General features: G+C 36.1%; 1 protein-coding gene across 1 annotated transcript in view; it reads right to left on the bottom strand.

Moving 5' to 3' along the window:
- Positions 1-11,761, bottom strand: part of LOC128638553 (zinc finger protein 239-like) — a 71,950-nt gene extending 60,189 nt beyond the window's left edge. The window contains exons 1-2 of the mRNA XM_053690579.1: positions 11,718-11,761; positions 1,311-1,429 (exon numbers count right to left, since the gene is read on the bottom strand). The gene's annotated coding sequence lies outside the window, so the exon portion shown is untranslated. The remainder of the gene's footprint in view (positions 1-1,310; positions 1,430-11,717) is intronic.
- Positions 11,762-16,048: the final 4,287 nt, after the last annotated feature.

Here is a 16,048-nt window from a genome sequence, read left to right on the forward strand (position 1 = left end):
CCCTCACTTAGAGTAATAAGTATAAAAATCTTGGACATGTATTAAGGCGAAGTTTAACGATTACTTTAAAATCAGTAAAGTTATACAGTACAATGCTCACCCACATAAGTGCAGGAATCCGGATCAAACCTAATAGTCTCAATATAATCACTGTAGTGACCGTGATAAGTCTGCACGCCACCTGAGAATGTAAGGGACATGTCCGTACCCAAAGTGTCACCCTAAAGTCCAAAGGACCAAACACTCTAAGGGAAAAAGATTTCAAGTAATTTTTTGTTACCTGAACTGCAGGAAATAAATAATGAGCTGCTGCCTCATTTAAAATTGCAGATACTCGTGTTCACTATAACTCCAGCCCAACAAAACTTTCTACGGCCAATACACAAACATATTCCAATTCGCTAATGTGTTTTAAGAAATTAATTTATGCCTGCTAGTATGAGGTAAATCCCCCCACACGTACTTTAAGCATAGTGCATAAAACACAAAATATGAACCGTCTGGCAGAAAATTAACCACATGTATTAAATAATAGCACCGTAACACAACTGGTATCAAGAATCTACATCACCGCTTCATGGGACACATGCCAAAAGTACCAATGCACCCACCGACGTCTCAGCAGCATCTGCAGTTCCATGTCACCCGGAGCTTTCAACTGCACTGGTGCAGCACCCTAGCGATGCGGGTCAGACCTCCACCAATAGTACACTGCAAATCAATGCTCTAATAAGGCTCCGACATACCTAAATTGTGGGGGGGGGGGGGCCCAAAAATGCCTAGACCCTCTACGAAGAAGGAACAAACAACCACATTTGGAGCTCCACAGCGGGGCAGGCACACATCTCAGGCAAGACAGAAAAACTTCTTGCTGCCATGCAAATTATTTTCTGAAGATGGCTGTGCCACACTTCCTTATATAGTCTTTTCCTGGGACCCACCCCACTCCACCAATTATGGGACTACTCCTCCCATGGGTCAAAAGCCCCCTCCTCCTATGTTCCTTCGTATCCGGGGGCTAGCTAGAAGATCAATAATTATAAGATTGTTTGGAGTGGAATAGATCTGCACAAGGACCTAAGTGCGAGGAGGAAGGGGCAAGCATTAAAAATATAATGTTATTGTTTTAGTTAAATAAAACTACTTAAATTGTTATTATTAAAGGTAATGGATATTTCTCTCATTTCAATAAAGTACATCTAAAAAGTTGACAGCCCTTTGTCTACACAACATTATGTAACTCACATGTAAATAAGCTACTACTAAGGTCATGTAAATGTGTTTAATGTATTTTGAGTTTATGCACTTACTAAAGAGCAGGGTTCGACAAATGCCCGACATTATTAATATGATTTGGAATTTCCACAGTGGAGTAGAACAGCCCTGCTTTTTTGGTTACACCAGCTGGAATCCAAATTAGTAGCAATATCTGTAAAAAAAAAATGGGATGTCAGTGGAAGTTATTGCATACACCAATAGGACATAAAGATGAAACGCAAACACATATACAGTTACATGAAAATCGAAACAAAACTGCAATACTTTTGTTCTTTTTCAACCCTTTCCTGCCGGGGTTAAAGTGTCTACATCTGAACAACTGTTCCGATGTAAACAATTTGAAATCTCGCGATCGTGCATGTGATCACGAGATTTCAATGATGGGATTGCTTCAGCGAAGCATCCCTATGATGCTAGACACTCCCTCCAGACCGCAATCCCATCAGGGAAGCGCCAGTGGCTGCAGGAAAGCCACCCGGTTAGGACGTTGTATTCCGTCCATCGGCGTTAAAGCCCAGAAAAAATTTGGACGGAATAAAACGTAACGGCGTTAAAAGGTTAACATAAATGTATCTCACATTAAAACACAAACATAGAATTTGAAAATAAATAAGGACTAACCATATTACTTGTTATGCAGTTCCTTGTTCCTTACCACATCTTTTGGAAGTTTCGTCCATAAATTCTCCACCCTTTCGGTAAAAAAATACTTCCTCACATTTCTTCTGAATCTGCTACCCTCTAACTTTAGATTGTGACCACTTGTTTTGGTATTTATGTTTTGGTGGAAAATGCTTTCAGCTTCCACTTTATTAAGTTATTTTGATATATTTGATTAGAGCTGCAACAGCTAATCGTCATAATCAATAATCGTTTATGAAAATAGTTGTCAACGAATCTCATAATCGATTAATCGATTAGTTGGTTTGCAATTAGTTGTTCTGTGTACAACACCAGCTGCTTCACTCCAATGAACTCCTGCATATGGTATTGTGTTTTATGGTTATGTCCTTAGCCTAAAGGACGTCTACTTTTCACTTTTTCAGGACAGTATAAGTTTACAACTACCCCTGGCTTATGTGCAACCCAGATATAATAGTCATCATTTGGATTGTTTATATTAAATCTGGTGATTTGGAACTATGCTTTTCATGATATAGTGCCAAGCTTGTTGTTTACACCTTGCCCCTAGATTGATGGGAGTTATTTAAATTGATGTGCACTATTATCTGTTTGCACAATTATTAGCGTATTGCTTGCTATTGCTGATTATATGTACTGTATAAATAAATGTGTAAGGCTTTGTCCTGTTATTGATATACAGTCCTTAGCGCTTTTGATCTTGTTTTTTATATTTTTAATAAATTGTGATAATATGTACCAGATTCAACCTTTATAAGTATATATTCGTTATTTTTAGAGCGGACTAGCTATTTCCCCTAACCTTATAGCTGGTTATTTACCATTGCATATAGATATTCAAGATATTTTTTATGTTAGAATGAAGTCAAGGGTTACTTTATTGAGAGGCCCCTTGCCAAGGTAGAAAACACTTAGCATTGGTGAAGAGCTAACAAAGATAAATATCCCACTTTGGTGAAATTGGTAAAACCCTACCTATACACCTCAACAGCCTTTTCTCTGCTGCAGGAAATATAGCTGCAAACAGAGAACCAGCCTTAGCCAGAAGCATGTGGACATGTTGAGATTTTTGCATTTCAATGCAAAGTTTCTGAAAGAGTGAATAACAGAATGTTATTAACAGTGATAGTCTAACTCTTTCTAGTTCTACCTCTTTTCAAACAGTTTGTGGTTTTGTTTTGTTTGATTATAAAACTGTGCTCTGCTGCTTAAAAATTGAAGAAACAGTTGTGTTAATGTAAAGTTTTAGTCTGAAGTTTATATTTGTAACACTCATTATGTGGATTTTATTTAAAACATAGAAAACTATTATTGATTCTCTTTTTATCCGATTAGTCGATTAATCGAAAAAATAATCGGCCGATTAATCGATTATGAAAATAATCGTTAGTTGCAGCCCTATATTTGATCTAACAATGTATAGTTCAGAGGAGAGAAGGGAAAGAGGTGACACGATAGAAACTTTCAGAGTCTTTCTTTGCAAGTTTCATATTTTAGACCATGTATTGGTTTAGTAGCTCTCCTTTGGAAGTTTCTAGTTATTTATATCCTTCTGGAGATAAAGGTTTCCAGAACAGAGACCATATCCAGGATGGGATCACGTGGCAGCGCTTTTGGTATTCATTTATGCACAGTGACGTTATATCTGACGTTATCATCAATCGCAGCTCAGGAATCGCTAGCTAAATAATAGTTTCACTTTATTACCTTATAAAAAAGGACAGATTTTTTGGTTTTACACAGGGAAGAAGTCTGCATAAAAAATAATCTTAAAGTGAATGTAAATTTTCACAAATAAAAAAACCCCGTTTTTAAAAAAACGAATAAAAACAGGGGCAATTTCATTCATGAATGTTTACATTGCAGCCGTTTTTTAAAAAAATACTTAACTTTTATTCCTTGCAAGCTTGGAACAACGGAGCAGTGATTCCCCCGCCCCCAGGTCGTCTCTTGTCAGAAATGACTAATCCGGCTTCCTCCAATCACGACGTGGCCTAAGGCAATGTTTGCTCTGGGGGGTGGGGGGAAGCCGTTATTGGAAGAAGCCGGATTCGTCATTTCTGGCGTACGAAGAGAGGACCTGGGGTGGGGGAATTGCTGCTCCGGTGTTCCAAACTTGCAAGGAATAAAAGGTAAGTATTTTTTAAAAAATTGCTGCTATGTAAACTTTCAAGAATGAAAGTGCCCCTGTTTTTAATAGTATTTTTAAAAGCAGGGTACGTCGTTGGTCTTCAACGACCAGTTTGGGTATGACGTATCCTGTACGATGTGTGACATTAAGGGGTTAAACATCAACATTTTTGGTGTTTACTATCCCTTTTAAGGACCATAATAGAGTTATAACATTATTTAAAGGGACAGTCAAGTCAAATTATTTTAAACTTTCCAATTTAATTTTATTACCAATTTTGCTTTGTTCTTTTAGTATGCTTAGTTGAAAGCTAAACCTAGGAGGTTCATATGCTAGTTTCTTAGACCTTGAAGGCCGCCTCTAATCTGAAAGCTTTTTGACAGGTTTTCACCACTAGAGGGCGTTAGTTCATGTGTTTCACATAGATAACATTGAGCTCAGGCACGTGAAGCTCCTAGGAGTCAGCACTCCTGCTAAAAATGCAAGTCTGTCAAAAAAACTGAAATAAGGGGGCAGTTTGCAGAGGCATAGATACAAGGTAATCACAGGTTAAAAGTATATTAATATAACTGTGTTGGTTATGTAAAACTGGGGAATAGGTAAAGGGATTATCTACATTTTTAAACAACAACAATTCTGGTGTTTACTGTCCCTTTAAGACTTTTAACCTGATTGGATAAGCGGTGGATTCTGTTTGAGACCAGCAGTGTTCTGTGTGTCCTGAGCAGTGTTTCTACTGTGTATTTAACCTCTTAAGGACATATGACGGAATTTTTCCGTCATAAAACAATTGAGCAAACTGAAAGCTGTGTTCTTAAAGGGTTAAAAAGCAGGGTCTATAGTCATAAAATCACATGCTCTAACAAATTAGAAAATGTAACTTTTTGACTATTATAGCCATTTAATAGAAATAATTGCAATATGTATTACTCATCATTTTGAAAATGATTTTACCATTAGTTTTTTTTTACTTAAAAGGGATATGAAACCCATTTTTTATTTTACGATTCAGATAGAACATGACATTTTAAGCAACGTTCTAATTTACTCCTATTATCAAGTTTTCTTATTTTTTTTTCTGGTATTTGAAAAAACAGGAATGCAAGCTTAGGAGCTAGACCATTTTTGGTTAAGCACCCTGGGTAGCGTTTGCTGATTGGTGGCTACATTTAGCCACCAATCAGCAAGTGCTACCCAGGTTCTGAACCAAAAATGGACTGGCTCTTAAAGGGACAGTAAACCTCAAAAATAATGTTATATAACTCTGCACATAGTGCAGAATTATATAACATTATATTAGCCAAACTTTGTAAAACATAATATACCCTTTTAATTTTTTTAAAAAACGGCTGTTTTACAGACCCGCTCTCTGTGTTCTTCTGAGCGGGTCTGTTTGTTTCACACAGCGCATCGGGCCAGCTGTATAGTCACAGCCCGGCCTGACCGCGCCATTATACACAGTGCAGCTCGCTCCTGCTGTCAGACAGAGCAGGAGCGAGCTGCACTTAGTGTTATGGCGCGGTCGGGCCGGGCTGTGACTATACAGCTGGCCCGATGCGCTGTGTGAAACAAACAGACCCTCTCAGAAGAGCACAGAGAGCGGGTCTGTAAAACAGCCGTTTTTTAAAAAAAAAAATGAAAGGGTATATTATGTTTTACAAAGTTTGGCTAATATAATGTTATATAATTCTGCACTATGTGCAGAATTATATAACATTATTTGTAAGGTTTACTGACACTTTAAAGGGACATGAAACCCAAAAATGTTCTTTCATTATTCAGATTGAGAATATCATTTTAAGCAACTTTCTAATTTACTTCTATTATGTAATTTGCTTTATTCTATTGGTATCCTTTTTTGAAGAAACACATTGCACATGGATGAGCCCATAACAAGAGGCATATAAATTAAGCCATCAATCAGCAGCTCTTCAGCCTATCTAGGTATCCTTTACAACAAAGGATACCAAAAGAACAAAACAAATTAGATAATAAAAGTAAATTGGAAAGTTGTTTAAAATTAAATATTCTGTCTGAACCATGAAATAAACAATTTGAGTTTTAGGTCCCTTTAAGCTTACATTCCTGTTTTTTCAAATAAAGATACCAAGAGAACAATGAAAATTGATAATAGGAGTAAATTATTAAGTTGCTTAAAATTGCATGCACTATCTGCATCATGAAAGAAAAAAAAAAAGGGCTGCACATCCCTTTAATTTGCGCAAGGTCCATTACTTCCTGCCTCTACAGAAAGGCAAAGTAGCCTTTTGTATTCCTTTGTAGTGTTGCTAGGAGACATTTAATCTAGATGCAATCAGTTTATTGTCCATGTTCAGTAAAAGTCTTTTGCTGCAAAAATGTTTGAGATATATATACATATTTATATATTTTCTTATTTTTGTAACACACTGTGCTTGATGTCATGATTTCAAAGCTCACCATATTATTTGAATGGTGCACACCTCAGCTGTTTGTACGTAAGGAAAAATAACAAGCTTGTAAATAACTCCATAACAGGAATGGTTCATTTTCCTCTTTACAATACAAATCTTTTGAAATATATTGTATGTGTATTTTGTTATAGTCCAAAACAGGGTCATTTTTAGTGTGATAGAATAATATGTAATTATTCAAAGAACTCTCCAGTAAGAAAAAAAAATACAAAAAAATAAACAAACCAGTACCTAATTTTAACAGATGCAGCTAATTCACTAAAACTGAGAACACGGCAGTGAATTTTAAAACGACAGTGAATTTGCACCATAGAATAAAAAGATATTAAAGAGCTGTAGCTCTATTAAAGGGACATTAAATACTGAGATAGTAATACAAAATGTATATATATATATATATATATATATATATATATACACACATACATACATATATACACATATACACACACGCACACATACACACACACATATACAGTTGTGCTCATAAGTTTACATACCCTGGCAGAATTTATGATTTCTTGGCCATTTTTCAGAGAATATGAATGATAACACAAACACTTTTCTTTCACTCATGGTTAGTGTTTGGCTGAAGCCATTTAATATCAATCAAATGTGTTCACTCTTTTTAAATCATAACGACAACAGAAATTACCCAAATGACCCTGATCAAAAGTTTACATACCCTGGTGATTTTGGCCTGATAACATGCACACATGTTGACACAAAGGGGTTTGAATAGCTATTAAAGCTAACCATCCTCACCTGCGATCGGGAAAAGGTAGTAGTTGAACTGTATAAAAAAGGAAAGGGATGTGGAACTCCACGCAAGAGTCACTAGAAAGGGAGGGGGGAAAAAATGAAGACAAAAAAAACAGCCATTTTCCGCCAAAAAAATAATCCACAACCCAAAATAACATAATTTATGTAAGAACTTACCTGATAAATTCATTTCTTTCATATTGGGAAGAGTCCATGAGCTAGTGACATATGGAATTCCTAGAATTTTACAGTTCCTTCAGGATGGTTTGGATAAGGGTTTGTCTGCAAGTTCCTTGAAAGGTCAAATCTCCGCTCTTTCTGTTTTATTTCACAGAAAGATTGCTATACTTCCTGATATTCACTGTTTTGTACAGGCTTTAGTTCGTATTAATCCTGTCATTAAATCATTTCTCCTCCTTGGAGTCTTAATTTGGTTCTGAAGGCCTTACAGGCTCCTCCATTTGAGCCTATGCATTCTTTGGACATTAAACTACTTTCTTGGAAAGTGTTGTTCCTTTTGGCTATCTCTTCTGCTAGAAGAGTTTCTGAGCTATCTGCTCTTTCTTGTGAGTCTCCTTTTCTGATTTTTCATCAGGATAAGGCAGTTTTGCGGACTTCTTTTCAATTTTTACCTAAGGTTGTGAATTCTAACAACATTAGTAGAGAAATTGTTGTCCCTTCCTTATGTCCTAATCCTAAGAATTCTTTGGAGAGATCCTTACATTCTTTGGATGAGGTAAGAGCTTTGAAATATTATGTGGAAGCTACTAAAGATTTCAGGAAGACTTCCAGTCTATTTGTTTTATTTTCTGGTCCTAGGAAAGGTCAGAAGGCTTCTGCTATTTCCTTGGCTTCTTGGTTGAAACTTTTGATTCATCAAGCTTATTTTGAGTCAGGTCAGGTCCTGCCTCAGAGAATTACAGCTCATTTTACTAGATCAGTCTCCACTTCGTGGGCTTTTAAGAATGAAGCTTCAGTTGATCAGATTTGCAAAGCGGCGACTTGGTCCTCTTTGCATACATTTACTAAATTCTACCGTTTTGATGTATTTGCTTTTTTGGAAGCAGTTTTTGGTACAAAAGTTCTTCAGGCAGCTGTTTCAGTTTGATTCTTCTGCTTTTGTTTTAAGATTTTTTTCTTTCAAAAATGAAATAAACTTATTTTTTTGGGTTGTGGATTAATTTTTTCAGCGGAATATGGCTGTTTTTATTTTTATTCCCTCCCTCTCTAGTGACTCTTGAGTGGAAGAATCCACATCTTGGGTATTGATATCCCATATGTCAATAGCTCATGGACTCTTGCCAATTACATGAAAGAAAACATAATTTATGTAAGAACTTACCTGATAAATTCATTTCTTTCATATTGGCAAGAGTCCATGAGGCCCACCCTTTTTATGGTGGTTATGATTTTTTTGTATAAAGCACAATTATTTCCAAATTTCCTTTGTTGATGCTTTCTACTCCTTTCTTTATCACCCCACTGCTTGGCTATTCGTTAAACTGAATTGTGGGTGTGGTGAGAGGTGTATTTATAGGCATTTTGAGGTTTGGGAAACTTTGCCCCCCCTGGTAGGATTGTATATCCCATACGTCACTAGCTCATGGACTCTTGCCAATTACATGAAAGAAAGACATCCAAGGAATTGAGAGTGCAAATCAGTAGTGTTCAAACTCTAATCAAGAAGTGGAAAATGAGGGTTCTGTTGAAACCAAACCACAGTCAGGTAGACCAACTAAAATTTCAGCCAGGAACATTGTTCGGGATGCAAAGACAAACCCACAAATAACTTTCAGTAAAATACAGGACTCTCTGAAAACATGTGGTGTGGCTGTTTCAAGATGCACAATAAGGAAGCTCTTGAAGAAAGATGGTTGCATGGTCGAGTCGCCAGAAGAAAGCCATTACTACGCAAATGCCACAAAGTATCCTGCATACAATACGCCAAACAGCACAGAGACAAGCCTCAAACCTTCTGGCACAAAGTCATTTGGAGTGATGAGACCAAAATTGAGCTTTTTGGCCACAACCATAAACGATACATTTGGAGAGGAGTCAACAAGGCCTATGATGAAAGGTACACCATTCCTACTGTGAAACACGGAGGTGGATCGCTGATGTTTTGGGGATGTGTGAGCTACAAATGCACAGGAAATTTGGTCAGAATTGATGGCAAGATGAATGCAGTATGTTATCAAACAGAACCCCTCATTTTCCACTTCTTGATTAGAGTTTGAACACTGCTGATTTGCATTCTCAATTCCTTGGATATCTTTTTATATACCTTTCATGTTTTATACAGTTCAACTACCTTTTCCCGCAGATCCTTTGACAATTCTTTTGCTTTCCCCATGACGCAGAATCCAGAAACGTCAGTGCAGCACTGGATGAAAGATGCAAGGGTCTGTCAGGAGTCCAGAAACTCATTGACCTTTTATACACACACACTAATTACAAGCAAACATATCACAGGTGAGGATGGTTACCTTTAATAGCTATTCAAACCCCTTTGTGTCAACTTGTGTGCATGTTATCAGGCCAAAATCACCAGGGTATGTAAACTTTTGATCAGGGTCATTTGGGTAGTTTCTGTTGTCATTATGATTTAAAAAGAGTAAACACAGTTGATTGATAATAAATGGCTTCAGCCAAACACTAACCATGAGTGAAAGAAAAGTTTTTTGTCTTATCATTCATATTCTCTGAAAAATGGCCAAGAAATCATAAATTCTGCCAGTGTATGTAAACTTATGAGCACAACTGTGTATATATACACATACATATACACACATACAGACATACATACACACACAAACACAATAACAAAGGAGAGCACTCTCACTCAGTCCAGCAACTGCCAGGGTGCTAGTAAAGTTTAAAAAATACAAAATGTATGCGTGTGTGTGTATATATATATATATATATATATATATATATATATAATTATTTTAAGTGAATTCATTATTATTTGTGAAACATTTAACATTAGTTAGTATTGGCTTAAATTTTAGCCGGGTGGTTAGTCAAATCATAAGAAAAACCCTTATCCAAACTGCTAGGAATCAGAAATGGTTTGGATTTCTGAATAGTTTGGATTTAGGCATATTTATCTTTAAAATGGGACAGTTTGGAGAGAGGCTGGAACTCAGCAATATCTTATGTCATTTGGGACAGTGTTTTTTTCAACCGAGGTCCTCACGTACCCTCAACAGGCCAGGTTTTCATTATAGCTAAACTAGAGCACAGATGAAATAATCAGCTGATTAGTAACCATGGTTGCTAACCTGCTCTCACCCATCAGCTGATTAATTCACCTGTGCACTGGTTTAGCTATAATGAAAATCTTGACTGTTTGGCTTACTTGAGGACTGCATTGAAAAACACTGAATTAGGCAATATTTACATAATACAGCTCATAGAGGTAAGCTAAATGTAGTTTTATATCATTTATAAAAAAAAAGTGCATAACTTCTAAACGATAGTACAGTACTGTAGTCATAAAAAGAATATTTGTTTTAAATAAAAAATAGATTATTAGCATTTCAGAACACACAAAAAAAGAAAAACAACTAAAATTAAACTCACAGGCAGAGAAGATTATGACTTTTTTTTTTTTTTTTTAATAAAATGTTATTTATTTTAAAACATATGAATTAAAAAGTTTGGATTTCAGAATATGTTTCGATTTTAAAATCTTGGCATATTTGTACCTGTATATCAAATGCATCAGATTGTTTTTAAGTTAAAGGGACACTGAACCCAATTTTTTTCTTTCATGATTCAGACAGAGCATGCAATTTTAAGCAACTTTCTAATTTACTCCGATTACCAAGAGAATGAAGAAAATTTGATATCTTTATTTGAAAAGCAAGAATGTAAGTTTAGATGCTGGCCCATTTTTGGTGAACAACCTGGGTTGCTCTTGCTGATTGGTGGATAAATTCACCCACCAATAAACAAGTGCTGTCCATGGTACTCAACCAAAAATTGGCTGGCTCCTTAGCTTAGATGCCTTCTTTTTCAAAGATAAAGATAGCAAGAGAACAAAGAAAAATTGATAATGGGAGTAAATTAGAAAGTTGCTTAAAATTGCATGCTCTGTCTAAATCACAAAATAATTGGGTTCAGTGTCCCTTTAAGACCAGTCAGTGAGTGCCAAAGATTTATTGTTTCAGCATAACAAGGTTGATGTTTCAGCTTTTAACAGATCAAGCAAGCTATATATAGTAACCTTTATCAAGCAAGCTATATTTCTCCAACAATGTGCAGTTTACAAAAAGCCTACACCCCTCCCCTGTGCTTACATCACACAAAAGAGCCATTTGTACACATTGTATCACTGTGCTCTTATCAACAACATAATAGTGCTAAACAGTGCACATTTATATACACACACACACACCAACTGGAATCACATTTGTTTTTCACAGCAGTAATATATCATCACTTACTGCACAAACGAACTATCTTCCTGTTACAGCTGCTCACTATTTCCTTATCACATGACTAGCTGCATTCTCCCTTAAAATTAAGGAGGTAATTCTTTGTTTCTTACTAAGTTCCACTGGCTTTTGCATTTGTCAGACAGCTGATATTTCCACCACTAGGGGGACCTCTCACTCTTTGCATAGAAAACCGTTTTTACAGCAAAAAAAAAAAAAAGGCTTAAGATGGTATTGGAATATCAATGTTACTGTTTTTCTAATACCTTTAAATTGTCTTTACTTAACCCCTATACACATAGACCTATTTTATTGTTATTCCTAAGCAAGGAAATTATCAACTCCCTCCAATATCTGATTTTGAAAGTCTGTCATGCTACCCTCACATAGGATTTAGCAAAAATTACAAAATATTGTTACTCTCATTTTCCCTTTCTAATTATTGCTACTGATAGTTACAGACTGGCATGCTGCCATTCTTGCCTTTACAGCAGTTATAATATTAAGTCCCTACACTAATAAAAGGCTCCCATGTATTAAACTTGACTTGTACACATTCTACACATGTCTTTATATAGACTGAATGCTATGGGGCCCCCTCAAAAAAAAAAAAAGGTTTTTTGCTGTGCCTTCTGGATTAATTCATGCCATGCCTTTGAGGCAGCCTAGGAGGAAAACAAAGCGCTGCTAAACAAAGGACTGCCATCTTGCCCATATAAAGATACAAGTTTTTTAGAATTTAAAATTGAAAGTTATTTATAATAATATTGGTGCTACTTCTGATGATCCAAGTAAAGTAGAAATTGAGGTGATGTGGTCAGCTAGTCAATTTGCGCTAAAGGGAAAAAAAGTAAATTTAGCCCAAATATTTCAAACAGTAGTACTGAGACTTATGTGGAATTAGTTAATCATGATATAAAAAACTGAATGATAAAATGTAAAAAAATTAAAATTAAAATTAAAAATTGGTATATAACTGAAGCCCCAGTACATCCGCTGCACTGTTTACTGCGTTGTGGTGTTTTATTTTACTCTATGTAACTCTCTCTTTTGATATGTATGTGAATCAAGCTTATGGTTGTTGGTTATTAATTAAATCCTGTATTTATTGTGATATGATTTCCAATGTCTTATTTCTAGTGTCTTGACAAGGGCTAAACATCACAAGGCAATTGACAATACTTACTATTATTCTTACATTTATAGCATATTATCCATCTCCTCCACATTCTATTGTCTGTTTTTTTGTTTTTTTTTGTTTTACTTATGTCACCCTGGCCTGGCCAGAAACAAACCTTCCAATTGGCCTTTTTGACTGTCTTTGTCTTATTAGCTAATTTAGTGGACCCAGCTGAATGACCTGCCTATAAATAGAACACTAGCTTAGGTGTGCATTGCATAGGCAGTGTGCCATTTTATAATAGCATATGTTCACATTTCTGAAGTGAGCATTTTGTAAGTACAGCAATCAAGCAACAGAATTATGCAAGAATTGAACAAAGGACAAGACACAAGGCAAGTGCTACTGCAAAACTGTGTTTTATGCGTTTCACTTTTTCCATATTTGTAAAAATGGTCCATATGTTTATTTTCCTTTTTGCTACCTCTTGTCTCTTTAATAAACTACTTTGTTAATTTACTCCTTTCCCCTCACCACCTGGACTATTCATTGGACCATCTCTTTTAGTCTCACCTCACCTTTTGCCATCATGAACTTCACACATTCCTAAACACTCTCTCTCTCTCCTCCCTGCACTTCATCCCAAAAACACTCTCAATACTGCAAATTTGTATCTAATCATATGCCACTCTCCCTCTTGCTCATACTAACTGCTGGTGATATATCCCCAATCCCGGTCCCTTACAAATTTCTAAACTTGCTTACCCATGTATACCTTCTAGCCACCCTTTCCTTCAACCTTCTGGCTCTCATCTTCAGACACAGCCACCCCTGCTGCACTGTCACATGGGTCTCCCCTTCAGCCACACCCTGAGGCCTGGAAACAGGCAAGGAGGTGGTGTAGGTATTTTACTTTTGTCTCGTTGCATCTTTCAACAAATACAACCTATCTCTTCTCTCACATTTTCTTCATTTCAAACCTAAATGATTCACTTATATTCTCCTTTTTCTCTACGTGTTGTTGTGATATATTTACCCCCATGCTCCTCAACTCAATTCCTTGATCATTTTGTTGCCTGGCTACCTCGTTTCCTCTCCTCAGATATTTAATCCTCCCTGGTTGGCCATTCCACTGCCCCTGCTGCTGCAAAAAAAAAACTTCTCTATCTCACTTCTTACAGTCTGTCACAATGGTCAGACTCTCCCATTCAGAAATATATGGATGCTCCCCTTGATCTAATTTTCAGCTATCAATGCACTCTCTATCAAACTTTACAAATTCTAATTTTCCTCGTTCTGACCATCATCTACTCACTTGTAACATCACAGCACTTCCTACTGATCTCCCTACTAAACTTTCAAACTCTCTCAAACTTCTGCTCTTCTATCTCCTATCGTGCCTTGACCAATTTATCTGTCACTATAATTCCACACTTACATAGGGCCTTAACAATTTGGCTCCTCTACCATAGCTCGAAAGTCACAAACTCATCCTTAGCCCTGGCATACTCCTCTGACAGGCTAACTATGCAGATGTTCCTGCACTGTTGAGCAACATTAGAGAAAATCCCAGCATTCAGCAAACTTTCTTCATTACAAGTTCCAACTTAAACTCCTACCATTCTGCCCTTAACCTCTCTAAGCAGGATTACGTCTACTTTTTCTTTTAAACCCAAAACCAAGACCTGTTTATAGCGCTGCCGAATCTGTTGGCGCTCTACAAATAACTGATAATAAAAATAGCTTTAATTTAGATCACTGAGTGCAAGGCAATTATAGGGTTAAGAGATAAATCTAAAGAAAATAGATTAAAAATGAAGATAAGGGCTGGTCTACGATAAAAATGAACAGATCCATTAGATTAGTGAAATTGAATAACACTTGGTAGATACTGATATTTACAAGCATTTGGATCATAATCCAGTCCAAGATACAGAAATACATTTATCACTGCTTAAAGAGGTTAAAATAAGAAACAGCGTTCTCTCCAGGGCCTATTTAGATGGTGTACCACCAGGGGCATTTTACTAACCACCTGGCTACAATGTAAGAAAATATTAAAGGGATAGGAAAGTCAAAATTAAACTTGAATGATTCAGATAGAGCATATCATTTTAAGATTCACTATTTTCAAAATGTGCTTTGTTCTCTTAGTATCCCTTGTTAAAAGAGAATATGCACATATCATACACTAGTGTGAGCTGCTGCTAATTGGTGCCTGCACACATTTGTCTCTTGTGATTGGCTAAATAGATATTTTCAGCTTCCTGTCAGTAGTGCAATGCTATCCTTTCAGTGATGGATAACAAGAGAAGGAAGAAAATTTAATAGAATGAAATTGCAAATTTGTTTAAAATTGTATTTTCAATCTAAATCATAAAATAACATTTTGGGGTTTACTATCCCTTTAAGATACAAAATTAGCCAATATTAAATGCTTTTAAATGTTTGTTGTTCAAATTATCATTTATTGAATGTTTAATTATACAATTTGTGCTTTGAATTTTACCACAATTATTTTTCTATAGCCAAACTCCACCCACCATTTGCCTTATTTGGAGGAGCCAATCTGGATTTTAGTGTGCAGACAACAAGGCTAGTGATGGTCATAGATTTAGTATAACGTGAACAATTTGCAGCTGTATCAGTTATATCCAATTAGGCAGAGATATATATATATAACAGAGTTAGCCTTGATATGTCAGCAGGGTGAATTTCATGTTCTGAGAATGAGAAATTGCTCAATTTTCAGAGCTAAATTTCATGAAAAGAGGGCAAAATAAGTAATAAAAGTATACAACAAAGTTGTTTCATTACTCATAACTATACTTTTTGTTTTTATAAAAATCTGTGTTTACTGTCCCTTTAGTGCAAGTGTACAGATAGCAGGGAACACAAGTAAGACACCTACCTGGCATGCTATTAGCAAAGCCTCGTAGGGTCAGCCTGGGATCACAATGAAAACCTAGTGGGGGGAGGCACAGGCAAGAGGCAGACTTGAGAAGAAGATTATGTTCTCTAGGTTACTGTAATAAAGAGACACTGTAAGTGGGCTACATTGGCAGATTACTTCAAACAATACTCAACAATAAAAATGTTTCTGACTTAATAATACTTCTAATTGATTTCATGCAAAAAATAATGACATTTAAATATCTGTTAGCTCTCGGTTCCGAGATATAGCCCATTTGTGATGATGTAAGGTATGGTTATATGCTCC

This window comes from Bombina bombina, chromosome 8 (genome assembly GCF_027579735.1).
Source record: "Bombina bombina isolate aBomBom1 chromosome 8, aBomBom1.pri, whole genome shotgun sequence".
Classification (NCBI taxonomy): Eukaryota; Metazoa; Chordata; class Amphibia; order Anura; family Bombinatoridae; genus Bombina; species Bombina bombina.